The 26477-nt window shown below is 45.2% G+C and overlaps 1 long non-coding RNA gene across 1 annotated transcript in view; it reads left to right on the top strand.

The window, feature by feature from the left end:
- Positions 1-25930, top strand: part of LOC129381831 (uncharacterized) — a 113815-nt gene extending 87885 nt beyond the window's left edge. The window contains exons 2-4 of the long non-coding RNA XR_008609964.1: positions 25476-25554; positions 25636-25692; positions 25837-25930. This is a non-coding gene — a long non-coding RNA (uncharacterized lncRNA). The remainder of the gene's footprint in view (positions 1-25475; positions 25555-25635; positions 25693-25836) is intronic.
- The last annotated feature ends 547 nt before the right edge of the window (positions 25931-26477 follow it).

Genomic DNA, 26477 nt, shown 5'->3' with positions numbered 1-26477 from the left:
GCCCCCCCCCCCCCCCCCCAGATTATCGACGTTCGAAGGCGGCCATAGTACTCCAGTGGTTAGTATATCACATGCGTAATGTGAACGTTGTGGGTCCGTTCCCCACCCACGGATGTCTTTTCATCTACTTTCACTTCCCTTGAATTTATTATTTCTGTACTTCATATAAAAAACTTAAAACATGCTCCAATGTGCTTTCCTCGGCCTCAGTACCTGCTGGCTTCCTCCTGTTCTCTTACTTCCAACACATATACATATTCTCATCTGGTAAGCTACCAACTTTTGCATGATGCTGGAATGCAATATAAAACATTATTACAGGGCCGTGTTACGTAGAAAGCATTATATTGCGCAGGCAAGGTGTATTAATGTCAATCTGAAAAAAAATTCCCACTCTAGACAGCACTGCTGTGTACTACTGTGCGCAACAGGGTTTAAAAAAAACAACTTGTTCAGAAATAAAGCCATCAAACAAGGAGGAAACAAAAACTAGACGAAAACTTGTGCAGTAGCATCCTAAATATTTAGCACAGCAACAGATGAAGACATAATGAAGGAAGCGTGACGATGGTTTATGTTGGAAACACGAGGCAATATACTTGAAAGATGCATATGAGCTTACATGTGGAGAAATATTGTTTATGTAGCAGCTAAACTACGAACAGGCCTTGAGCACACTGATACAAGGTGTCGAGCATGTAAATCTCATCGTGTCCTTAAGTCAAAGAAAGATGGCTCTTTCTCATGATTTGCTACCCATGGCTGGCTCACACAACTCAGCCACTTCTATATATGGCTTGTGAGTACCAGGTGGTCTGTGTGACTTGTGCAAGCTTTAAATATGTACAAGTGCCATGTAGCTGGACAGAACCAAGGTATTGTCGTTTGCCATCATTTTGAGCAAGTGACACCAATTTTCGCATTTTTCCTAATTAGATAATTGGTTATTAAAAATTATTTAACTACTCAAATATTATATTCAAAGCAAAAGTGTCAGTGCGAAAATTGTAGAGCATCCTGAAAAGTTCCCAATCCAGCTTTCTACTGCTCAATAGGTGCAATACAATTTTTTTTTTCAGGCTTGAAAGAGACGCCTGTGAATACATGCAAGAAGTGGCGCGCAACTAACCACTCGTGCGCCTGAACACCATTTGGCGCCTATTTACAGGCTTGAAAAAAACACTTTTTAAAAGAATATTTTAAAAATTCATTAATTATCATTGGCTTTGTTTCAAGCAAAATGCATGAAATTGTGTGACTGCCACCTCCATTTAAGGCGACATGAATTTTCAAGTCCAAATCCACCTATACGTTGTGCGTGTTTGTTGCTAGTTCTGTTATTTAGTCTGCTTTAGACTAATTGAAGCTTCGCACCCCAGTAATGGAATCGACAGCGTAAAAAAATGGTACATAAACGGTCGCTGTCAATAGTCCATACTCCTTTAACCTAGTTCAAAGTGCTTGTGAGCCAAGAAGTTGGTAGTTCTAAGCAGTATTTCTTATCCTGACCTGGTGTTATAGCCCAGATACTATGGTGACATGCTGGTCACAGCTTCAATCTAGGCCATGGCAGCTGCCCTCCAAGGGGGGTAAAATGCAATAACGCTTATGGAACTTTGATTCAGGTGCACAATAAAGAAGGCCAGGTGCCCAAAACTTCAAGTTGTGACTTTGACATGTAAAAGCCCAGCATTAAATTTTAAAATCTAAAGGTACTTTATTGGGAGCAGGACATTATCTTGAGCTTTTACTGCACTGCCTGGGCACCAAGAAGCTCCGAGTAAATAAAAACAATTCCTTTGACAATGTCCATATCTTGCAAACATTTACAAATACTTCTCTGCATGCACCTCTGTTGCTGTTATATTTAGTTCCGCATGCCAAGGCGGGTTAGGATGCTAGAACATCTTCTAAACTTTTTTTTACCGCTTTAAAGTTGTTGGTTATTTTGCATCTCTGTGTTTGCAGAAGGCACATTTCAGTGCATCAATTTCTTCAGAAGATGCTGTTCTCTTTATTAATTTGTGCATGCAAAAAGGGTTCTGAAGAACTGGTTTCTGAAGATCTGTATAACAATCAACAAAAATTCTATGTAGGCTGCACAAAGAGAAAGTGTTGTTTTCTAAATATCTTATTTAGTTCTAAAAAAAAAGGTAGCTGTCACTATTCTGTTCCAAAGTGAAAATTGCCCCTACCTGGCTCTGCTTCATTTTCCGATGTTGATGGTCCATGCGGGGGCACTCAACTGACAGGCCTGCACTTTGGCCATGTCGGGTGTGCTGTCACCAGGCCCAAGGTCGATCGACATCCTCACCAAAAGTCGAGTCCAAAATCTATAAAAGAAACATCTCATCATTTTGCTATCAGTTTTGTGATCTTGTGTGTTTCACACACGGCCGTCAGTGAAATATTGACACAATGATGTGGGGCTCCCGCCCCGCGGCACCGCGCGCACAAAGGTCGGCGCCAAGAAAGACGATGAAGCGCGTGAGCTGCACGTTCTTCTCCTGGCCCGCCAATCAAGAGACGCGTCTATGTTGTAAGACTCCGTCTTTAATCTACGTTACATTTTTCTGGTGGAGGTGCGCGGTACATGCTACCACTCCCAGATCGAAGTCCGGTCGAGCTGACTCCAGTTCACGTACGGACAAGCCGTCGAATTTAAGGACTGCTACCTGAGCACGAGCCTCTACCCAATCGAGCCATAGCCATAAGGATAAGTACCTCAGTTTTGTCTTCTTCCTCAACCGCGCCGACCGAGGTCGTCCTTAACAAGCCGCGAATCCCCACATCCTTCCATGGGGACACCTTCGAAGATGATAAGGACTGGCTCGATCACTTTGAGCGTGTCGCAGAATTCAACGGCTTGACTCCAGAGCGCAAGCTGCGCAACGCCTACTTTGCCTTCAAGGACTATGCGCGGACATGGTGTGAGAATCGTGAGTTGGCCCTATCGACATCGGACGAATTCCGACGGCAGCTAATGAGCACATCGTCAGCCTCGATCGCAAGGAGTGAGCTGAATCTGCTATTCGAGCGAGAGTGCAGCGGCCGAACGAAAGCGTCGCAATGTTTGTGGAAGATATGTGCCGACTTTTCGGACGCGCCGATCCATGCCGGAAGAAAAGAAGCTCAGGAACTCGATGCGCGGTGTCAAGCAAGAGTTATTCGGTGGACTAATACGCAACCCACCAAAGACCATTGCAGAGTGTCTCGCGGAAACAATATCAATGGAAAAGGCACTGCAGCAGTGAACAAGGCAGTACAACCACGACGTGTCGACCCTATCGCGTGACCCTTTCGCTATACCCTTGGACAATACCGACGCCTTACGGGAGCTCATTAGGCTTGTCCGAGAAGAGCTTCAAAAGCTTCAGGTGGCTCCGGTATCGGTACGGCGAGTGGCTCTGGCTGAGGTCGTCCGGAAGGAAATCAGGCATGCAGTACAAGCCCCGGAGCGAAGCGAGACACAACAGCACGAGGTACGGCAGCCACAGCCTCGCATGTCGTATGCGGAAGCTGCGCGAAGTTCGTTGTCCCCGACTTTTTACGATGTGCACGACGTCCCGAACTTTCATGGTGTGCGCGCCGTTGAACAAGCAACTGGCGACTTCAGGACTCACCGCAGGCCATTCATGTCTGAAACGTGACCACCCCGCAAGAGCGACTTATGGCGCACTGCAGATCGGAGGCCCTCGTGTTTTCCTTGCTGTGAAGCCGATCACCTCTACAGGGAGTGTCCTTACCGCTGAGCTGGTTTCCGTGTTCACTGAATGCGCCGTGCCCGCGCCATGGTGAACGCCCCCTGGAGATTGAAGCCTACCTCGCGGACGCCAGGACCTCGTTTGCCCCACGATTCCGTGTCCCCCGGTCCCCGTCACCTGCCCGAATAGGTCTTCCAGCCCCGTCTTTACGCCGAGCGCCACAAGAATAGAACGGTAGAGAGGGAGCAAGGAGATGAGGCAGAAAATAGGTAAAACCGGCGGCAATCGCGAAACGAGTGAATAACCGCCTTGCCACTCTTCGCTCACAGTTCGCAGTTCGGGAAGGTCGTGACAGAGAAAACGTTACGGTAAGCAAACGAAGATAAGGAAACGCTATTATACTACAGACTCGACAACAGTTGCCGGCCAATTGTAAGGCATGGTACGTACTGTACGTTTCTGCTATTTCACAACAACTAACACCATGCAAATTTGTCAAGCGGACTATTGACGGAGGGCGTGCAGATGCAAAGCCACATTAAATCACCGTAGGGTCTATGCAACACTAAGGAAGCGGTCGCACGTCAAATCAACGCTTCTGTGCCAGCCGCGGTAGCTGTCCGGCTATGACATCGCTCAACGTCGTGGTTTCGATCCCTACCGCGGGAGCTTGATTTCGATGGGAGCGAAATAGAAAAACAGTCGTGCACTTAGATTGAGGTGAACCTTAAAGAACACCAGGGTGTGAAAATAAATAGGGAGTCCGCCAGTACAGCGTGCTTCATAATCTTATTATGATTTTAGCACGTAGAGCCTCATAGCTCTGCTAACACATCTGTCGCGATGCGATGTACTATGCGAAGCAATGACAATGCTCAACCCTCTCATACGTTATAAACTATGGCGCACAACACCTCAAGCAAACACGTCTCGCTGTATATTGTGTACTACGCAGACAAAAAGCACTGGTGCACGCAAGGTAACATTTGCCATCAACTCGCTACTCTCGTATTGCACTAAACGCTGAAGAAATTATACATTCGCATCAGCATTACCGCTAATTATCGTCAATAAAAGCAAACAACACAAAAGCTTTTGTTACGTCGGTTCCCACAGTGCGTGGGATCCGCATAATTTTTTTAGGCTGTGAATTTATCTGCCCATAAATTGGCGCCCATTAATATAATATTTTCATTTGCAGTGAACAAAAGCGGCTGCAGTGTAGTGTCCACGGTAGAACTGCTTCAGTCACACGGCCATTACATCACGGCCAATTTCCGTGGGACCGTAGTCGTGAGAACGGGATATAAGTGGCCGGGAAATCAGGAAGTTGATGAATGGCAAAAAGGCAGAAGCTTGCACAAGACCTCAGGAAAATAAAATGACTTTTTAGCAGCATGGTCAGGGGGCCGTGCTACACTCTTAAAATTTTCACACCCTTATGGGTGTAATGCGGGTGTATATATCTTTTCACCCTTGTAAACACCCTTGAAACACCCTTTTTTAACGGAAAAGGGTGTTGAACAAGAAAACACCCGTGAAACACCCCAGCCTTTCTAATTTACACCCTAATTATAAGGGAGTAAGGGAACAAGCTTACAGTATATGATAAATGAACATATCCAGTTAACGCGTTGATATTGGCTATACATGAAACCCGCGCTACCTGCGCTTGAATCAGGTAGCTGGAATGATTAGATCGGGGCATCTAGGCAGCAGCGTACAGACTCCGAACAGCGGCCAAAAATGAAGTTTCCCACGAATGTTGATATCGAATGGATGACACTAACGCACAGACTTTGTATAGCCAGATATCTGCAAAAGGCTTCATATGATCAATGGCAAAATATTTACAATGATATCACTGAATACTTAAAGGTGTGCAATCAGTTAGACTGGGAATGGTTAGGAGTGAAGGCTAACGGTAAATAGCTCACCAACTTACAGTTTGTACATGACATTGGCATACTCAGCAACGCTGCAGACTATTTGCAACAAACGCTTGAGGACCTTGGCGAAGAAAGTGTGAGAGTCTGATTGAAAGTTAGTATGCAGAAAAGAAAAGTAAAGTTCCGCAGCCTGGCGAGAGAACGAATGTCATGGTCGGCAGTCAGCCTCTAGAACCTGCACAGAAATACGTTTATTGAGGTTAATTGCTCGCAGGGGCCTCTGATCAAGGAAATTAACAAAAATAAAAATTAGCTTGAGAGCTTACGGCAGGCATTACTAAATCATGAAAAGGGGGCTTACTGCTAATCACTGTTTTCTACCGTTACTAACGTATGGGGCCGAAACTTGGAAGTTACCAAAGAAGCTTGGGAATTCGTTGAGGACCGCGCAACGAGCGATGGAATGAAAAATATTAGGCATGACGATAATAGACTGGAAGACAACGATGTGGATTAGAGAGCGAACGGGGATAGCAGATATTCTGGTTGACATTAAGAGGAAGAAGACGTGCTGGGCAGACATTGCAATGCGTAAGAGAGAGAACTGCTGGTCTATTGGAGTTGCAGGATGGGTACTAAGGGAAGGGAAACACAGTCGAGGACGGCAGAGAATAATGTGGACATGATGGAATTAGGAAACTTGAAGACATGTGGAACCAGTTAGCACAAGACAGGGGTATTGGTGATCGCTGGAGAAACTTTCGTCCTGCGATGGACATCAAAATAAGCTGATGATGATGTGACGACATCCATGCCAGCTTCGCGGCTTGTCATTTGTGTTATGTCATCCATGCGTGTCATGCACGTTCTGATAGCTCGATTTGCGTGGATTGCGGGGGGGGGGGCGAGCAGCGGCGTAGCCAAGTGGGGCACGCTGGGCACTTGTCACGCTCGCTAACAGTAAATTTTTTGCTGCAATGGCAATGGCCCCGCTTCTTCCCCCTCCACGGTCAATTGGGACCCCCCCCCCCCATCACACGAAAAATTTTCTGGCTACGCCACTGTGGGGAGGGGGTGTGTAAGATTGCTCTAGACCCCTCCCCCTAACTTGTCAACGGAAACGGGGGAGGGGAGGGCAGCTGCAGCCGGGCCGCATACCTTAGGCAGCCATATACCGGCTGCATTTCCTTTTCGACGTGAATGCTGCTCTATGTCATTACACAGTAGGATTCATGGCGGTTCGAGGCCATGCGACAATAAAAAAAAGAACCACATACAGCCATCAGCAAGTCTTAGCTTGAGCAGATCGTTGGGAGCTGGGCAAGAGTCTCATAAAAAGAAAAGCTTGGCACCCGTCTTACATGTATTGCCAACTCTGGATCAGCGCTGAATGCACATTTCTGATAAAAAAATCACACAGGAACTCCTCTGGGATTTGTTTGAGTATGCGTAAGCATTGTGACTCTTCCTCATCTACACGCAGTCCATGTCGTTATCAATGTTATGAGACTTGATCCGACGAGTATAAGCGTCAGGCTGCGGCGACACGAACTGCTGTGGTCGGCGGCGCCAAGTGAATGGCGCAAGCGAAGTACTGCAGGTGGCGGGGCCAGGTGCGCTGGGGACGTTCCATTCGTTTTGAGCCATTATCGCTCGTTAGCACTTCTCATCCGCGTCGAACCACTATCAACCGTTCTCCGGCGGCGGCGGCTGCTTGTGGCACGGCCGCGCGAACCGTATCTCGAAAGCGAACTGCAACGTGGACAGAGTGTGCCCTCTGCTGAAAACTTCACGCGCTGTGTTCTCACCGTTTACTTCGCTTTGAAAACAGACGCGCGTACACCTATCTTGAAAGTGATCTGCGAAAAGAGCATAGTGCGGCATGAGCTGAGAGCTTCGTGAGCGCTGTGTTCTCGCCGCTTCGGTCGCGTTGAAGCGAGAGCTAACACGAAGGTGAATTCACTCGCTGCTGCGGGTTCTATTTTGAAAGGTATCCTGCGGTACGGACTGACGGACGGATGGTTTTTATTTGTGGGTAAGTATAGAAATGCTTACGTTATAAAAATATCGCAGGGTTCGCGGATGTCGCGATAACAACCAACTCCGTCTTGATCGCCCCCCTCCCAACCCCGGGAAAAGGGACACTACGCCTCTATCTCAGTTGAAGAAACGATGATGAAACGTTAACAACGACAAGAACGGCATTTTCTAATGCGTTGTCTTATGGCCTCCGAGATTTGCGCGCGAAGCTGGCGCGTGCGAACCTGGGGGGCCATAATTGGCTGCTTAATAGCATAAAAAGTCAAAAAGATAATACCAAACGACACAGTAAAAAAATGCAAACAAAGAACTGATCTTAGCTATACTGTTTGGGGAAAAGAAATAAAAAATTAGACAGCCGCAACACACGCCACTAAAGCCACCACCGCCGGCATAACGCGGAACCAACAGTTGGCAACATTCATTCGCGTTTCATTGCTTCGTGCTTCGTCCGCTTCGTCTACGCAACGAAGGCCGCCATCCACGGAGGAAGGAAACTAAGGAGAGGCCCTACCCCCTCCGCGCGCTAGGAGAAAAGTGTGGCGGAAATGACGTAGTAGGTTCTCATTTCTTTTGTTGCTTTCTTTTTTTTTGTATGGCCACGCCTTTTGGGCCACAATGGCGGCGTTGTTATGGTTTTGAGCGCTCACACGTGTTGCTCTGGTAGGTTTCGGGCCGTGGCAAAGGCGCTGAGTGGGCGGGTTTGCGTTAGTCACCGTGTCTTGTTGCCCTGTGTTACCTGCACCGTGCTCTGCCAGATGTTGCGCGAGCGCGCGCGCTCCGCGCGCGACACCACGCGCAGCGCGGCGTGGTTTCGCGAAAGATGTAAACAAGAGAGGAGGGTGGCCCAAAAGGCGGAGCATCGCCATGAGCACCGCCAAATTCCGGCTTCACTTTTGCTTCACAAAGAGTGACGTCAGGGCCTCTCCTTAGTTTCCTTCCTCCGTGCCGCCATCCCTTCGCGCCTGCCGTTTTGTCATAGTTTTGTTTTCTGCAAGTCCGTGCACGCAGCTCATCGGTAGATGCACGGCGTCGCGTTGCGACCTGTGGCATTTTCTCGTGTTCGCGCAATCGGTGTGCGACATGTCGCATGTAAAATATTTGATAGGAGTGCCTCACGTCCAAGTCAAGCCGCCGTACGAGTGTATGGCTGTGTGCCCCGTTCTCGGAAGCGTCGACAGGCTTCCGGCATGCGGATTTCAGGTACGTGCAAATGCCTTTCGCCCTCCTATTGAGCTCCGGAGCAAAGCGTTCAATATTTCATGTGAAAGATGCAGTGCCGCTCATCATGGTGTGAATTTAGAGCGGCAAACGAGAACTGTGGCACTTAGCGCACACCGCGGCTGCTAAGTCAGCGTGGAAATTGTGTTATGTTACCGTAATATGTTGCTGTCAGTCTAATCTGCGGCTTGTGGACAGCTAGCCCGTTGGCATTTGCTTGTGGCAGCGATAGGTATGTAAATGGAAGCGGTAATAATTTTCGAGAGCAGATAGTTGTTTCGCTCGATGTTTGGTCGTGTTCATGGCGTTATGAAGGATAGAAAATTGGCTTGATCGTGCTTAGTTCTAACTCCAAGAGGCGTAACGTTGGCGCTGTATGTGTTTGTTTTCCGTGCCGCGAGTACCACTTTCATGCTTTTGTTGCATGAGAGTGGCAGCTGCTACATGCCGCCTGGGCAGAATACAATAAAAGCAATTTCCTCACTTTCATACGTATGCAATGTGACGTAACAAAATTTCCAGCGTTTTATTCGGAGCGTAAATATCCAGTAAAGTTTAGTAAGAAACTCAAATTCTATCTTAGCTTAGTAGGCGTGAAACAAGTGAAACTCGCATTCCTTTTTGAATTTTTCGCCCAAACCGCACCGCCCGCAGATGCGTCATCGGGTATTTGACAGTAGCTTCGCTACGGGAGTTGTTTTATGCGCAAATATTGCCCGGTTAAGTATCCTGTTAATTTCCCGACGCTCGTTCACCTTAAGTTTAAGCGATTACTATCCCGAGTACCGCACGATGCCAAACTTGTCGTGAGGTGTAGCAAACAAGGGAAATTCAAAGTGGCGTGGCTGCAAGTACTGTTTTTACGTTGCTTCCATTCAAAGCCAACAGACACAGTATCACTGATTTATTTCCATTTCTGCTGTACTTGATCAATCCAATCTGACAACTGTATTTGCTCTTTAATGTTCTCCATTTACTGCCAGAAAATGCTTGAATTTTTTTCAGTATCCAAGTGACGAAATATTTCACTGACGGCTGTGTGTGAAACACGCAAGATGACAAAACTGATAGCAAAATGATGAGATGTTTCTTTTATAGAGTTTGGACTCGACTTTTGGTGAGGATGTCGATCGACCTTGGGCCTGGTGACAGCACACCCGACATGGCCAAAGTGCAGCCTATCAGTTGAGTGCCCCCGAATGGACCATCAACATCGGAAAATGAAGCAGAGCCAGGTAGGGGCAATTTTTTACTTTGGAAAAGAATACTGACAGCTGCCTCTTTATTTAAAAACTAAATAACGTATTTACAAACCAATCCTTTCTCTTTGTGCAGCCTACACAGAATTGTTTTTTGCTTGTTATAAGGATCTTCAGAAAGCAGTTCTTCTGAACCCTTTTTGCATGCACAAATAAATAAGGAGGAGTGCACTTTATGAAGAAATTGATGCACTGAAATGTGCGTTCGACACACACAGAGATGCAAAGTAACCAACAACTTTAAAGCGGTAAAAAAAACAGGTTTAAAACATGTTCTAACATACTAACCCGCCTTGGCATACGGAACTAAATATAACAACAGAGGTGCATGCAGAGAAGTGTTTGTAATTGTTTGCAAGGTATAGACATTGTCTAAGAAATTGTTTTATCTACTCGGAGTTTCTTGGTGTCATGGCAGTGCAGTAAAAGCTCAAGATGATGTCCTGCTCCTAATAAAGCACCTTTAGATTTTAAAGTTAAATTAAGGGCTTTTACATTCGAAAGTCACAACCTGAAGTTTTGGGAACCTGGCCTTCTTTAATGTATACCTGAATCTAAGTGCCCATAAGCGTTATTGCATTTTACCCCCATTGGAGGGTAGCTACCATGGCCTAGATTGAAGCTGTGACCAGCATGACTGAGCAGCATGGCATCATAGTAACTGGACTATAACACCAGGTCAGGATGGGAAATACTACTTAGAACTACCAACTTCTTGGCTCACAAGCACTTAGCACTAAGTTAAAGGAGTATGGAGTACTGACAGCGACCGCTTATGTACCAATTTCTTTTTAGACTGTAGACTCCATTATTAGAGTGCGAAGCTTCAAGTAGTCAAAACCAGCCTAAATTACAGAACCAGCTCAAAACACGCATCATGTATAGATGAATTTGGACATGAAAATGCAGTCAATTCTTGCCGCCAAAAATGGAGGTGGCAGTCATACTATTTCATGCATTTTGCCTAAAACATAGTCAATAATAACTAATCAATTTCTAAAATATTCTTTTCAAAAAGGTTTTTTCAAGCATGAAAGGAGGAGCCAAATGGTGTTCAGGTGCACGAGTGGTTAGTTGCACGGCACTTCTTGCATGCATTCACAGGCTTCTTTCAAGCTTGAAAAAAATTTTTATTGCACCTATTGAGCAGTAGAAAGCTGGATTGGGAATTTTTCAGGATGCTCTACAATTTTCGCACTGACACTTTTGCTTTGAATATAATATTTGAGCAGTTAAATAATCGTTAACTAATTACCTTATTAGGAAAAACCCGAAAATTGGTTTCACTTGCTCAAAACGATGGCAAACGACATTACCTTGGTTCTGTCCAGCTACGTGGCACTTGTACATATTCAAAGCTTGCACAAGTCACACAGACCACCTGATACTTACAAGGCATATATAGAAGCGGCTAAGTTGTGTGAGCCAGCCATGTGTAGCTAATCATGAGAAAGAGCCATGTTTCTTTGACTTAAGGGCTTGTTAAGATTTACATGCTAGACACTTTGTATCAGTGTGTTCTAGGCCTGTTCGTAGTTTAGCTGCTACATAAACATTTCTCCACGTGTAAGCTCATATGCATCTTTCAAGTATATTGCCTAGTGTGTCCAAAATAAACCATCCTCGCGCTTCCTTCAATATGTCTTCATCTGTTGCTGTGCTAAATTTTTAACATGCAACTGCACAAATTTTCATCTATGAATAAAGGGAAAATCAGACATCCACCCTTTCGTAGCAATTGCTACAAAGCAATTTGTAGCAATTGCTACGAAAGGGTGGATGTCTGATTTTCCCTTTATTCATTACTTCTCTCCACCTTGCGGGTTTCCGCAGAACTACTACGTCAAATTTTCATCTAGTTTTCATATTTCCTCGTTGTTTGATGGTTCTATTTCTGAACAAGTTGCTTTCTTTAAACCCTGTTGCACACAGCAGTACACAGCATTTCTGTCTAAAGTGGGATTTTTTTTCAGATTGACATTAATACACCTTGCCTGGGCAATGTAAGGCATTCTACATAACACGGCCCTGCAATAATGTTTTATATTGCATTCCAGCATCATGCAAAAGCTGTTTACTTACCAGATGAGAATATGTATAAGTGTTGGAAGTAACAACTGGAAGAAGCCAGCAGATAATGAGGCCAAAGCAAGCATACAGGAACATGTTTATATTTTTTATATGAAGTATAGAAATGAGAAATTCAAGGGAAATGAAAGTGGATGAAAAGACATCCACCTGTGGGTGGGGAACAGACCCATAACGTTCACATAACGCATGTGATATAATAACCACTGTGGTACTACGGCCGCGTTCGAGCGTCGACAGTCTGAGGGGCCATTGTGGATGGTTGAATGCTGCCTTGGTAGCACAGTGGTTAGTGCATCGCATGCCTAATGCAAAGGCTGTAGGTTCGTTCTCCTCCCATGGCTGGTTTTTTTGTTTTTTTTGACAATTTTAATTTCCCTTTATCATTTCTACTTTTAAATAGAAAATTAAAAATAAGTTTCCACGGGCCTTCCCTGGCATCTTCCAGTTGTGATTAAGAAAAATTTTGACCCTCAGTATCCTTTCTTCCCGTTTGCAAGAACAGGAGCTTCATTTTAAAAGTAATGAATTCACGTTTTACAGCATCTCAATGTGGTCTCAAATCTTATCACAGCATGTGTATTACTAAGTGAAGTTTTTGTTAAGATAATGATATAGCATGGGACCTAATTAGTAGCCTTTGTGTACAGAGATATGATTAGTCTAATAAATAGGAGGATATTAAGAAGCACTTCTAACACCTCCTGAACTAATTGAGAAAGTGCAGGTTAATCGAGTGGAGATTATATAGTAACCGAAGTTGAGTGATTCTGCATTACATTCACGAAATATACTTCATGATACCTTTCCATTTATTTCTTCAGTTATTAAGAATCCCTTTTGCATTGTTGGACAAAACTACAGAATGCCAACATATTTTCTAGCAACCACTGGTAGCAAACATGTCAAAACTTGTTCTAGTTTCTGGATTCCCGCTTTACCCGTAAACCCCCAAGTTAATTCCGGAAAAATGTACCAAATTTTCCAAATTTTTATGTACTCATTTTTTCGGTGTCATTCTCATTCTAAAATATATTACTTCATTGGTCTCTGGTTGGAAATAACACAAAAATAACAGCTGCTCTTGAGGGCAGCTTTCCCTCAATGCCGACTGTAACTCATCTTTGACAGTCAGAGCTGCATAACATTGGGCAGAGAAAATGCGACTCGTCATTGGCGATATTGGTACTACCTCCAGCCACTAGTACAGCTCGGGATCAAGGGTTAAAATTTGCGGCTTCGTTGCTGCCAAATTTTAATTCTGCAGCTGTTACACTTGGGTGTAGCGTGTGTATGTACGTGTGCATGCATCAAAATGACTTCATGCTAGACAAAGCAACTGTAGTACAGAGAGGCATCAGTCATCTTTATATATTTGCTTTGCTAAGATGCGCTAAGTTTATTTTTTGCAGTATAGACTTAACGCTCTTTGGTCAAAGATGCCCTTGTGCTAATAAAACCTATCAATTAATTAGCTTCTTGCAGTAGCAGGTGCTTATTCTTTTTTTCAGGATCGGTGTACCAGCTTTAATTTGTTTTTCTTGAACTGTGCAATTCCCATTCACAGGACGGCATGTCATCTGAGATGTTCCTTTTTCAATCAAGAATGTTGAGGTTGTCTTTGTGAAACTCGATTTCCTGCCTCAAACGAGCTTGTAGAAACTGACCAAGCTTATAATGCTACCTGCTTATATATGAAATATGTTGCGCTTATGAACCCTCATAATTAATGACACATAGTACAAAATTTTATGTGTTAAAACAATTTCATGAAATGTTTCATGTTTTTTGCGTTCGTGCTCACTTCTCTGCTCATGTGTCCTGTCTGTACGCCTCACCTCTTTTTTTTTACATATCAAATATCGTCTAAACTTAACCATGCTTTTTTACCACAATGCAGGGAGAAAAAGTTCCGGTAACACCATGCATTCAGTAGGGTGGACCAGACGTGTATGCAAGCAACCTCCTTCATGTTGACCAAGAACTACTCTTCAGTGTCTCGCAGACTTCCATGCGAAGCCCTCAACATTCTCGTCTCAGTGGAATGGCTGCTCATCTATCAGCGTGTGCATCACCAAGACTGCCAGTTGTAAAGCTTCTGAACCCGTTTAAGAAAGCTTAGTGATTTTTTCATTTAGTTTTCACGGTTGGCCGTAGAATCTTGCCATTTTTTATTTTTCTAACATTTTTACCTGGCACAATGCGGTGCAATAACTTTAAATCAGTGTAATATATTTAGGTGATGCTCACTCTAATGCCTATCTGGTTTTGCTGGTGATTAAGAAATTTGAATGTCTGATGAGGTAACAGCATTTGAATTTGTCATCTTGGCTCGTTTCAATGAGCTGCTAGGAAATAAGACGCAAAACTTATCACACGCCAGTTGTAGCATTTTTGTTTTCATGACAATATACACGTTTCAAAAGATGGAAAGTGGAGAAGAAAACCTCAAGAACATAATCATCCTAGGATTGTCATGTCCTTACAGCTCTGCACTGACTAATGCCTCATACATCTTGGGAGCACATTGGTCGCAATGCCTACAGGTATATTTGATAAGAGAATACCTTGCACCCAGATTTGCCACACAGTTGATGGCTGATGGCTTTTTTTTGTCGTCTTTGTGTTACTACTATGTATTCATTATTCATTCAGATGTAAATGACACTACAGGCACTGAAGTATCAAATGGCACTTGCATTTCAGGGGACAAAGTGCACAGCATGCCTGTCACAAAAGGTGTTCTAGGGGCTACCTTGCCTCTATAGGTAAATGGACACCAGATGCTCTGTGTACAGTGCAATCGGTGTACTTGTCTGGAGTGCTTGAAAGATGTGCTACGGGCTGTACTGGCACTGTCTGAAGATAATGCATGGTTCTAGAAAGCCTGCAGCTGAGCATCTGCCACCGTACTGAAGGAACTGTCCTAATTTATTTTGTTGATGTGGTTGAAATTTAGGAGCTGCAATGAATAGTTCTGAATGGTGGCAGTGCTGCCCAACTAAAGCACAAATTACACACCTCGAGTCACACAATGCACTCTGAAAGTTTTGCTACGTGGTATCTGTGTTTGCTGCCTGACCTTATGGCACCTTTAGGAGCAGTCGCAAGTGATTGCAGCTGCTGAGGCTTTATCAACTGGCAAGGTGAAACTGGCAAGGAGGTATCAACTGGTATCAACTGGCAAGGAGGCTGCACACTCTGAGATGCAAGCTATCTTGAACCAGGTGTTCGGTAGACAGTACCTGTGCAGCCAAAACATGGTGTTTGAGCCCTATAGGCAACTGCGTTCACAACTGCCCACAAGTGTGCTGTCACAGCAGAAAGTTTAGAACAAGCAGCATTTTTACCGGTGTTCAAAACATTAGTGCAATTCATTCTTTCACCAAGGCTGGTAATCATGCATAGGTAATGAGAACAGGGCATTTGTGACACACAAGGGGTCAAGTATCAAATTTAATTAGATCAGTAATCTATGAGATGGAATTATAAAAAGTATACCTTTTGTTCCTCAGTGGTCTCTTGGAGAGATCACCATTTCCAGCAGTATAGTTTTGACTTTTTATGTCTAGATTTGGTGTGCATTTTACAACTATAACAGTCAGTGCTCTGTCCTGCTCAGTTTTTATGCTGTCTTTGTGATATTTGCAATATTTTTCAGTTCAGCTGAGCGAAGTATATATCTTTACTATTACTAGTTTTCATGTTCAACTTTTGTAGTGCTCACTAGTTATTACTAGCCATGTTTTGTTCGCATATGCTCTTGGATTGTTGCGCGAAGTGACACGGACACAGACTACAAGCAGACAGGATGAGCGCTAACTCTCAACTAAATTTTTATTGAAACGAAGAACATATATATATAGGTGATTGCAAAAAACCACAGCATAAGAACATGACAAGGTATGAAGACATCAGTTAAACATGTCAGGAAGTAGGGAAGTCAAAGAAGGACACAACAAAAAGACACTACTTGAGATTAAGACACGTGTTGTGAAGATGCTGAAATTCGCATTCTATCAGAGACAAAGATGCCTGGCTAACGCAAGTCTCTCCTAATCTTTTAATGTGGAATGCTTCGATTATTTCCCGTGTGGTTTGGCATTTGTGTCTCGAAAGAATTTTGTGTCTTCAAACAAAGGTTTACAACTGCAATTGAAGCAATGTGACGCTATATGTGAAGCATTAGGGTTGTAAAGTGAATGTTTGTGTTCTTTTAGTCTAATATTAATGCACCTACCGATCTGTCCAATGTAAGTCTTCCCGCATTAGAGAGGAATATGATAAACTATACCAGCGTTACAAGGCACAAAAAGGGGCACATGTCTAATACCGCGATCATCTTTTCTTTTTTTGCCACCCTGTTCAAGTTTCCTATTTATCATAGGCCACATGATAGACAACTTGCGGGGCCGGGAAAACTTTATCCACGTCATATCTATTGGCCACATTCCCTAAACCATGGGAGAATCTATGTACATAGGGCGCCACAGCAAACCTTATTTTTCTGTTTTTCTTGTTTCTTAGCGGGGCCTTTTACCCATTTTAAAAGCTTTTCGCAGGTTAGTGATCATAAATGCACAGGATAACTAGGCTTCTCGAGCCTATCTATTTGTTGTGAAAAGCTTTGTTTCATATTGTGTGGACATGACTTAGTAATGGCAAACTTAAGAGCTGAGTCAGCTAGTCATGTCCACACAATATGAAACAAAGTTTTTCACAACAAATAGGCTCGAGGAGGCTATTTATCTTGTGCATTTATTATCACTAACCTGTGAAACGCTTTTAAAATGGATAAAAAGCCCCGCTAAGAAACAAGAAAAAAAAAGGTTTGCTGTGGTGCCCTATGTACATAGATTATCCCATGGTTTAGGGAACGTGGCCAATAGATATGACTTGGATAATGTTTTCTCGGCCCCGCAAGTTGTCTATCATGTGCCCTATGATAAATACAAAACTTCAACAGGGTGGCAAAAAAGAAAAGATCATTGCGGCATTAGACATGCGTCCTTTTTTGTGCCTTGCAACACTGGTATAGTTTATCAGATTCCTCTCAAGTGCGGGAAAACTCACATTGGGCGGAGCGGCAGGTGCATTAATATTGGACCAGAAGAACACAAACATTTACTTAACAAACCTAATGCTTCACATCTAGCGTCACATCGTTTCAATTGCGGTTGTAAACCTTTCTTTGAAGACACGAAAATTCTTTCAAGACACAAATGCCAAACCACACAGGAAATAATCGAGGCATTCCACATTAAATGATTAGGAGAGACTTGCGTTAGCCAGGCATCTTCGTCTCTGTTGGAATGTGAATTTCAGTATTTTCACAACACGTGTGTTAATCTAAAGTAGTGTCTTTTTGTTGTTTCCTTTTTTGACTTCCCTACTTCCTGATATGTTTAACTGATGTCTTCATACCTTGTCATGTTCTTATGCTGCGGTTCTTTTGCAATCACCCAGATTTATGTGTTCTTCGTTCCAATAAAAATTTAGTTGAGAGTTAGCGCTCATGCTGTCTGCTTCTAGTCTGTGTCCGTGTCACTTCGCGCTACAATCCAAGATGATGTTACCGCACCAACTCGCCCAACTTCCTATCCTTGTGCTGACATAGACACACTCAGACTTGCTCTTTCTTATGTGGCCGGTTATTTTTGTACTTTGTAATAAGATGCAGTGCTTTTCGAATGAAAATGTGATAGTTCGTAGTGAGGTTATTAAAAAAACTTTTGTGCTTAAAATTTAACTGAACAAACCTGTGCCATTATTCGTTGCTTATGTCTGTGTATTGGTATGGTTTTACTCCTTATCTTCCTTTTTACTTTTAAAATGTGCAAACATTATTATGTAACCATTTCTCTTTAATGAAATAATAAATACTTTTCTTCTGACATTTCGTCACAAATTTTACAATGATTTTGTTCAATTAAGTAACCTTCGACTAGCTGATTGTTGTTCTGGTAGCTTAACTTTCAATGCCTGTGGGATATTCAGTGCAAGCACATGGTGAAAAAGAAACTAAATTATTGGGTATAAGCAGGTCACTGGCAGTAAATGAAGCATACATGCATTTCAGGAAATAGTGCATGCTTATATATTAAACAGTATGCACAACTACACATGCAGTTTTGTTTGTAAATGCTGAAACATTATTCTAAGTGGAAGCGCTTTGTTGCACTTTGTTTGGATTTCAGTGCTACCTTTAAGTCATATGTGAAGGTACTAGTAGAAGCATCTCGTGGAGACAAATGACAACTTTGATGAATAGAGGTATAAAACATGTGCTTAAAACGGCAAAAAACTGATTGACAGGCAAACGTATGCTTCTGTAGTACTGCACTTGTTACCGTCGCCAATCCATGCATTGCTTGCGCTCTATTGCATTCAATGTGAGCTACAACAACGAGCTGTGGTGTCTCCCTCCTGGTCGAGCTGGTGTTGCTGCAAAAATTTTTGCCCAAGATAAGTGGAGGTTTTTAATTATTTCTGAAATGCATGTAACATCATGCTTTTGGCTGTGTGCTGTTTCCATGGAATGATAAGTACTGGTGCACCAAGGTGCGGGATATCCAGTGTCTTTAGTGCAGCGCGCGTTGTTATTGCGTTCTGCATCCTGCCGGTAGTGTACTATCACTGTAGAGGAAGATTACGAAAAGCATAGGGTGTGTGCATTGCTGCGATCGTGAAACTTAAATTTTTTTGCCTGAAAGGGTCGCACGTTATATATGCTACCACATGACGGACCAGAAGCGCATTATGACGACGTCTCACAGATTCTGGCTCATACTGAACAAGGTGAGTACCATAGCTAAGACTAGGCAGCATTCACAACAGCTAGTCTGTCGATTAACTACATGGCTGTAGTGAACGCTAAAATACTTGCAGGGATAACACCCTTTTGGAAGGGTGTTGTTCATGCTACGCCCATATTGAAAGGTTGGTGTCTGTGTTACGCCCATATAGAAAGGGTGTTGTTTGTTTTACACCCATAGGCACGTTGACGTCATATTAAGACCCTTCCCTTTGTGGGGTGTTAATTTACATTCCTTTGCTTGGGGTGTAGCAATACACCCAAAAAGAGTGTCACCCATGGGACAAGTCATTTACACTCTTAAGGGTGTTAAAATTTTTAGAGTGTATGGTTTCAACGTTTATTAAATATCCCCCAAAATATGAACAGTGACCGACAAAGCTGCAGGCATTTTGGGAAAGGTGAACCCGCTGGAAATCTCAGGACAGTACCAGCTTAAATATAAAAGATGACTTAAAGATCAAAAGCCATAAATTGGTTGCCAAAATTTCGGACAAATAAATTAGCTGTTGAAGGAGTTCAGCCGAAACCCGATGGTACCAAATAAGGCGATAATGTTGGCAAGTGTTGTAGAGAGGTCACGTAGGTCCTGTGACCGACGCCAGCGACCGGCAACTGTCAGGCGACTGCACATATAAGCGATATGCTTGGTCGTCAGTCGTTACGGAGTGATTCGGGTATAAAATATTGGGCGCGGTCTCCATCACAATAAATACAATGCACTCTATGGTCATTCTTCGACGGTTCGTACCGATTCTAACACCACGACGATGCAAACAAATTGTCTCACGTGCCGATGTCACCTTCCTCGAACTGCAAACATTCCTTACCCACCCTAGTTGCTTAGTGGATGTAGTGTTTTGCTGCTAAGCACGAGGCCGCAAGATATAATTCTAGCCACGGCGGCCGCATTTTGATGAGAGCGAAATGTGAAAACACCCATGCACATAGATTTAGGTGGCCTTTAAAGAACCCCAGCTGGCCCAAATTATAACGGAATCCCCCACAACCGCGTGCCTCATAATGAGATCGTGGTTTTGGCACGTAAAACCCCATCATTTAATATTTCCCATTTCTGAAGGATGTTCTTGGGAGTCGCAGAACTCTTGAATACAAGCAAGTGTCATGGTTTGTGCGCGAGGTCTTTGAATATGTGGGCAGCCATTCTGGCGTTCGATATCTGCTAGTCTACATTGCGGCTATATTTTATAGTCGGAACGCAAACATGGAAGACAATATGGAGTACGGACAAATGCCGTATGTCTTACTGCACGATAATCTTAAATAATGGTCTTTCTTCACACACGTGGATAACCGTGACAGGACAGTACTTTCACAACTACCTGAAAGTATTGTATGTGTCATGCCCAAAGGTGTTCCTGGCCCGGTGGCCACTAAATGGGGCGTAACATTTTGAGCGGCTTTGGCCATGTCATGTCAACGGACGACCAAACAGAGACAGTTTGTACAATTCTTGTGTCGTGCCTCTTGCTCAAGATGCAAAACCAACTTATCCATGTATCCATCTAAATAGTTATGCCCATCTCGATTTGCAGCTGCTGCAGTGCCCCACGAGTGCGGATAGCAAAGTCTCTAAGGAAATAATTGGGGGCACCTTAACGAAATCCATAATTCAAAATCAAAAGCGTCCATGACGGCGCCTCTCGTAGACGCTGTACGATGTTCGGAAGATTATGTGCCGATTGAAGAAAGGCTTTTGCGGGGTGCTTTCAACGATTACCACAGCTTGTTTACTACTTAGTATCAAGAAAAAAGGAAAGGGAAAAATACCGTGTCAAAAGCCCCGAATAAATCGTCGCTCGTCGCGACAAACGCTCTTAGGATGATAAGTCATTGCGAGGCGACGAGCGGCTACGCTTTATCAAGAACACTGATAACGCCCGCGGGACAAGCAATGTGGCGAAGTGGAATGCGCAGGGATAGCTTCTAATTATTTTATTTCTGTTTTGTTGACGTCATCACGCGTCACCGCGGGAAGTTTGAAAAGTTTATTGTCAGTATGCCACGTGGTGGCACTCACACGAACTAAACCCTCGTGTCCAGAAAAGCTGGATACGTGCGGACGAGCATGCGTAGTATCTCTGTGTGTGTGTGCTTGTATGAGCGTGCGCGAAAGTGCGTGCGTGTTTGCGTGCGTGCGTAGATTTTTGGGCGTGTCTGCATGCGTGGGTGCGTGTAAATGTGAATGCGGGCGAGCAGGCGTCGCATCTCTGTGTCTGCGCGCTTGTGTGAGTGTGCGTGAACGTGTGCGTGCGTCTGTACATTTTGGCGCATGTGCATAAGTGGGCCCATCTAAATGTGAATGCGGGTGAGCATGTGTCCTATCTCTGTGTGCGTGCGTCCGTACATTTTGGCCATGTGTGCATGCGTGGGCACATGTAAATGTGAATGCCGGTGAGCATGCGTCGTATTTTTGTATGTGCGCGTTTGTTTGAGTGTGCGCCAACTTGCGTGCGTGCGTGTGTGTGTGCGTCCAAAAATTTTAGGCGTGCGTGGCCGCGTGTAAATGAGAATGCGGGTGAGCATGTGTTGTATTTGTGTGTGTCTGCGTTTGTGAGTGTGTGCGTGCGTCCGTATATTTTTGGGCGTGTGTGCATGCGTCGGTGCGTGTAAATGTGAATGCGGGTGAGCAAGTGTCGTATCTCTACGTTTGTGTGAGTATGCGCGAACCGACGTGCGTGCCTGCTAACATCTTTGAGTGTGTGTGCATGCGTGGGCGCGTGTAAATCCGAATGCGGGCGAGCATGTCTCGTACTGTGTATGTGCATTTGTGTGAGTGCGGGAACGTGCGTGCGTGCGTGCATTTTTGGCTGTGTGTGCATGCTTGGCAGCATGGAAATCTGAATGAGGTGAGCATGTGTTGTGTCTCTCTATGTGTGCGTTGGCGTGAGTGCAGCCGAACGTGTGTGAGTGTGCGGGAACGTACGTTCATGTCTACGCGCGTGCATACATTTTTGGAGCGTGTGCATGCGTGGGAACGTGTAAATGTGAATGCAGGCGAGCATGTGTAGTATCGCTGTATGTGTACCATTGTGTGAGTGTGCGCGAGCGTGCGTGCGTACATTTTTGGCCGTGTGTGCATGTGTGGGCGCGTGTGAACGTGAATGTGGGCGAGCATCTGTCGTATCTGTGTGTGCCTTTGTGTGAGTGTGCGCGCACGTGCGTTCGTGCGTCTGTACATTTTCGGTGTGCGTGCGTGGGCGCGTTTAAATGTGAATGCGGGTGGGCATGTGTTCTATCTATATGCGTGTGCGTTTGTGTGAGTCTGCGTGAACGTGCGTGCGTGCGTACATTTTCGAGTGTGTGTTCAAGCTTCCGCACGTGTAAATGTGAATGCGGGAGAGCATACGGCGTATCTCTGTGTGTGTATGCGTTCGTGTAAGTGTGCACGAACGTGCGTGCGTACATTTCTGCGCGTGTGTGCATGCGTGGGCGCGTGTAAACGTGAATACGGGCTAGCGTGCGTCGTATCTCTGTGTGTGTGCGCTTGTGCGAGTTTGCGCGAACGTGCGTGCGTGCGTGCATGCGCGCACATTTTTTGGTGTGTGAGCATGCGTGGGCGCGTGTAAATCTGAAAGAGGATGAGCATGTGTCGTATCTCTTTGTGTGCGCGTTTGTGTGAGTGTGCGCGAACGTGCGTGCGTGTTTGCGTACATTTGTGAGTGTGTGTGCACGCGTGGGTGTGTGTAAATGTGAATGTTGGCGAGCATACGTTGTATCTGATGCAGAAATTGTGGTCACTGGCCAAGCCAAGGTGAAAATAACACAGAGACGTTTCGGGACCCATACGGGCTCCTTGATCAGACTAAAAGCGGACAAGATCCGGAAGTCGTTTTTATCCCAAAAAGTGTCGTCGAGAACGAGTGTATGCTGGTATATTTCCATCAGTTCTGTTGATACTGTTGCCCGTAGTCTGAATAAGATTTGAACAATAATCGTGTCATCGGATTCTTTTCCTTAGCTAATATAGCAGCGTTTTGCCGATTGATGCGGTGACTCCGATTGTAGGCGTGTTCGGCAAGGGTGTTCCAGGCTTTTTTTCTTGTTGGAGACGTCCCTTTGGTGCTCTTTTAATCTCTTGAATTTGCTGGTTTCTCCGAGGTAACGCAGCTGCAGTCTGCGCATGGTACCTTGTAGATGACGCCGGGGTAATTCTTGCTTTTAAGGCGATCCTTTTCCTTAACCAGCTGATTTATCAGTTTGTTGCAATTCATGTGTTCTATTCTAAGATCGTATCTTAATAATACGTGGCTAAGAGCTTCGCTGACGCCAGGCACATATGCGAAGCCAGCTCCCGCGGCAAAGGTTTTCATCCGCTACGTAGACGACTGCTTCTGCATTGTTCGAAGGCAGGACGCTTGGCCGCTCCTGCGTCTACTCAACTCAGCAGAAGCAGCCATATAATTTACTACAGAATAAGAGTTCACAACAGCCTCCCCTTCCTTGACGTCCTCGTGCGGCAAAGTGGAACGGCGCTCTCATTTACCGTACATAGGAAGGCGATTCATACCGGCCGGTACTTAAACATCAATCTATGTCACCCGCCTTGCCACAAGAAATCCGTCGTCTCATCTCCCGTGACGCGGGCCACAAGCATCTGTTCAAGTGCCGACGAAATTCAGAACGAACTGAGGACAATTCGTCACGAATTATCCAGGAACGGGTACCCGAAGAAGTTTATTAACAAAATGGAAGCTCGTGTCCTCCATCCCAAGCCATCTCAAGGCAAGTCGTTCACGAAAAGCGTTGGCGTCCCATATGTGCCTGGCGTCAGCGAAGCACTTAGCCGCGTATTCTCAAGATACAATCTTAGTATAGCACACATGCCATCCAACAAGCTGAGAAATCAATTTGTTAGCGTAACGCATCGGCTTGAAAGCAAGAATTACACCGATGTCATCTACAAGGTACCACGCGCAAACTGCAGCTGCAGTTACATCGGCGAAACCGGCAAATTCACGAGAAGATTAAAAGAGTACCAGAGCGACGTCTCCAACAAGAATAAAGGCTCGAACGCCCTTGACGAGCACGCTGATAATTGCAGTCACCGCATCGATTGGGAAAACACTGCTATATTAGCTAAGGAAAATAATCCGATGACGCGACTCTTGTTAGAATCTTTATTTATTCAAACCATGGACAACAGTATCAATAGGACTGACGGAAATCTGGGGCGCGATCTTGTACGCGTTCCAAAATAGAACGGAGGCGGTCCGTTCTGTACGTCACGAAATAGGCGGTCCGCAGTGTTCGCGAGAACGAGAGGAAGCAAACAGCCAATGAGCGAAGTGGAAGCCTGCGTCACGCTTTTGACGCCTGCTTGGGGACCGTATAATATATTGAAAAGCGTTTCCAACATGTTGAGAAATATTTTGCTATTATGACTGAGTAGCAGAACGTGTTGGGGTTGCTTTTCAAAGATTCAATTTGGAATGCAAAACGACTGAAACAAAATATTGCGGTTAATGTCTTGAAATGGCGCTAGGTGGTGTCGCAGTGTTGCAAAACGTTTAGTGATGGCGCTAGCCACCACCCCGTTTCAAGCACATCGCGCGAATTTTGAAGCGGTTGGTTCAGTCGTTCAGTCGAGCCAACGCCTCCTTTGGTCAAGCACTGGAAGTTGGTTCTTTATTCTATGGCCATGGCGCTAAACGTGGCAGCACCGAAGGGGCCACGTGTGTCGGAGGCACAGAGAGAGACGGTGGTCGCCTTCATGGAGCAGATCCAGCGAGCTGGGGCCGCGCTTCACTGTTGGCGACCGCCGACGGCTGTGGCAGCAGCTGGCCGACGCGCTTAACCGCGCTTAACAGCGAAGGCCCTGTTGTCAAAAGTACTGAGCAGTGGCAGGAGTGGTGGCGCAAACAGGTTTTTGAGGCCCGCCGCGACGCTGCCGCAATTGCCCAAGAACAAAGGTACAAAGGTGAGTGACCGTCCAATGGTCTGGGCGATTTGTCCTTCGACATTGGCGTGTATATTCAGAAGCACAGGAGGGGGGCGGCTACACGGTTTTCGTGGCCGAGTCCTACAACTGACCGGGACGGTCCGCCTCCACGGCGTGACTGACCTCCCCTACCAAGAGGTAAGCACACTGCCGCCGTAATATCATGGGTTCCTGAACGGTGCCGGTTCAGAGTTTGCCATTATCTGTAAGTGCTACCTTTAGCGGAACGCGACACCGTTGGTGAGCAGGAAAATAGCGTAGCAGAGAATGGAAAAGCAGGTAGGTTAATCAACTAGAATCTCAGTTGGCTGCGCTTTCGGGAAAAGGGGGATTAAGTGATCAACACAGAATTAAAATGCCTTCAGGGAAGTGCACGAGGACGGTAATACATGGGATCATTAAGCACTCAATAATTGCAGAATATTTCCGCAAATGTGTAGAACGAAAACTTCTAACATAGGCATTGTAACGAATAGCCACGCATATGACACTTTCCAGAAGGCTGACGTCCCCACCTCCGCCATGGAAGTCGTCGTCCAAGCTACAGACAAGGCTGCGGGCGTCAGCGCAGCGACACGTAAGCATCAGAGGAAGGAGTGTATTAATTACCGCCAAATGTGTGTGCAGTTCGGAAACCTTTAATGTGTTTACTGTACAGCGGCAGAGGATCCACCGCGCGGTGCGTCACCTACCGAAATGGTGGCCGCTGCACCTGGTAAGTTATTGATCCTCAAGCTGTTAAAGAAAATGAGCTCTCGTATTTTTTTAGACTAGCCCAATAAGCCATAACATGGCCATAGCCACTTTTATTCGTACCATAAAATGCAGTGCAACTGTACAAAATGCTGCATGCTTTCAGTGTTGCAGCACCCTGTTCGGCCACCACGTCGACAGTGACCGCGACGGGTGGATACCTTGACGACGATGTCGTCGCAGTGCGCCCGCCGCGTAGAACAGAGCGACGAGTTGCTGCAGGTTGGTAGGTTCTTTGGTGTCATTTTACATGAAGGACATAACTATTCTTTATGCTTTGTTATAAGTAAGTCATGAATCTGAAAAAGAAATCAGCTTGGGATGTAAACAAGAGATATGCGTTGTATAGAGGGCTCGGTATCGTGTCTTGCCAACGATCAGCCGCCGGACAAAAGGTTGGTTAGCCTTGAAAAGGGCTGTTTGGTGGTGAGAGATGCATTTGAGTAGATGACGGAAGAGTAGTTGCAGCAGGTCTTTGTCTGTCCAAACAAAGAGGGCATAGCTTGTACGCGACGCTTGACACTGCCAAAGGATGCCATCAGGCCAGTGGCTCTTCAACAGAGAAGGAATCGTTGTGCACGTTGCAATTCTTGACAACAGCAGCTTCCAGCCGTGAGCTGGTTGCGAGTAATCAGCAACTCATGCGAACAGTTGCACTATGATTATTCATTCCAGGTGCTGCGGAGAATCGAGGCCTCCACCACCCACCTCGCTGTCGCTGCAGAGCGGACGGCAGCAGCTCAGGAA

This window comes from Dermacentor andersoni, chromosome 1 (assembly GCF_023375885.2).
Source record: "Dermacentor andersoni chromosome 1, qqDerAnde1_hic_scaffold, whole genome shotgun sequence".
NCBI classification, from domain to species: Eukaryota; Metazoa; Arthropoda; class Arachnida; order Ixodida; family Ixodidae; genus Dermacentor; species Dermacentor andersoni.
The sequence above is the reverse complement of the archived record's forward strand: the minus strand, read 5'-3'. Positions and strand labels throughout refer to the sequence as shown.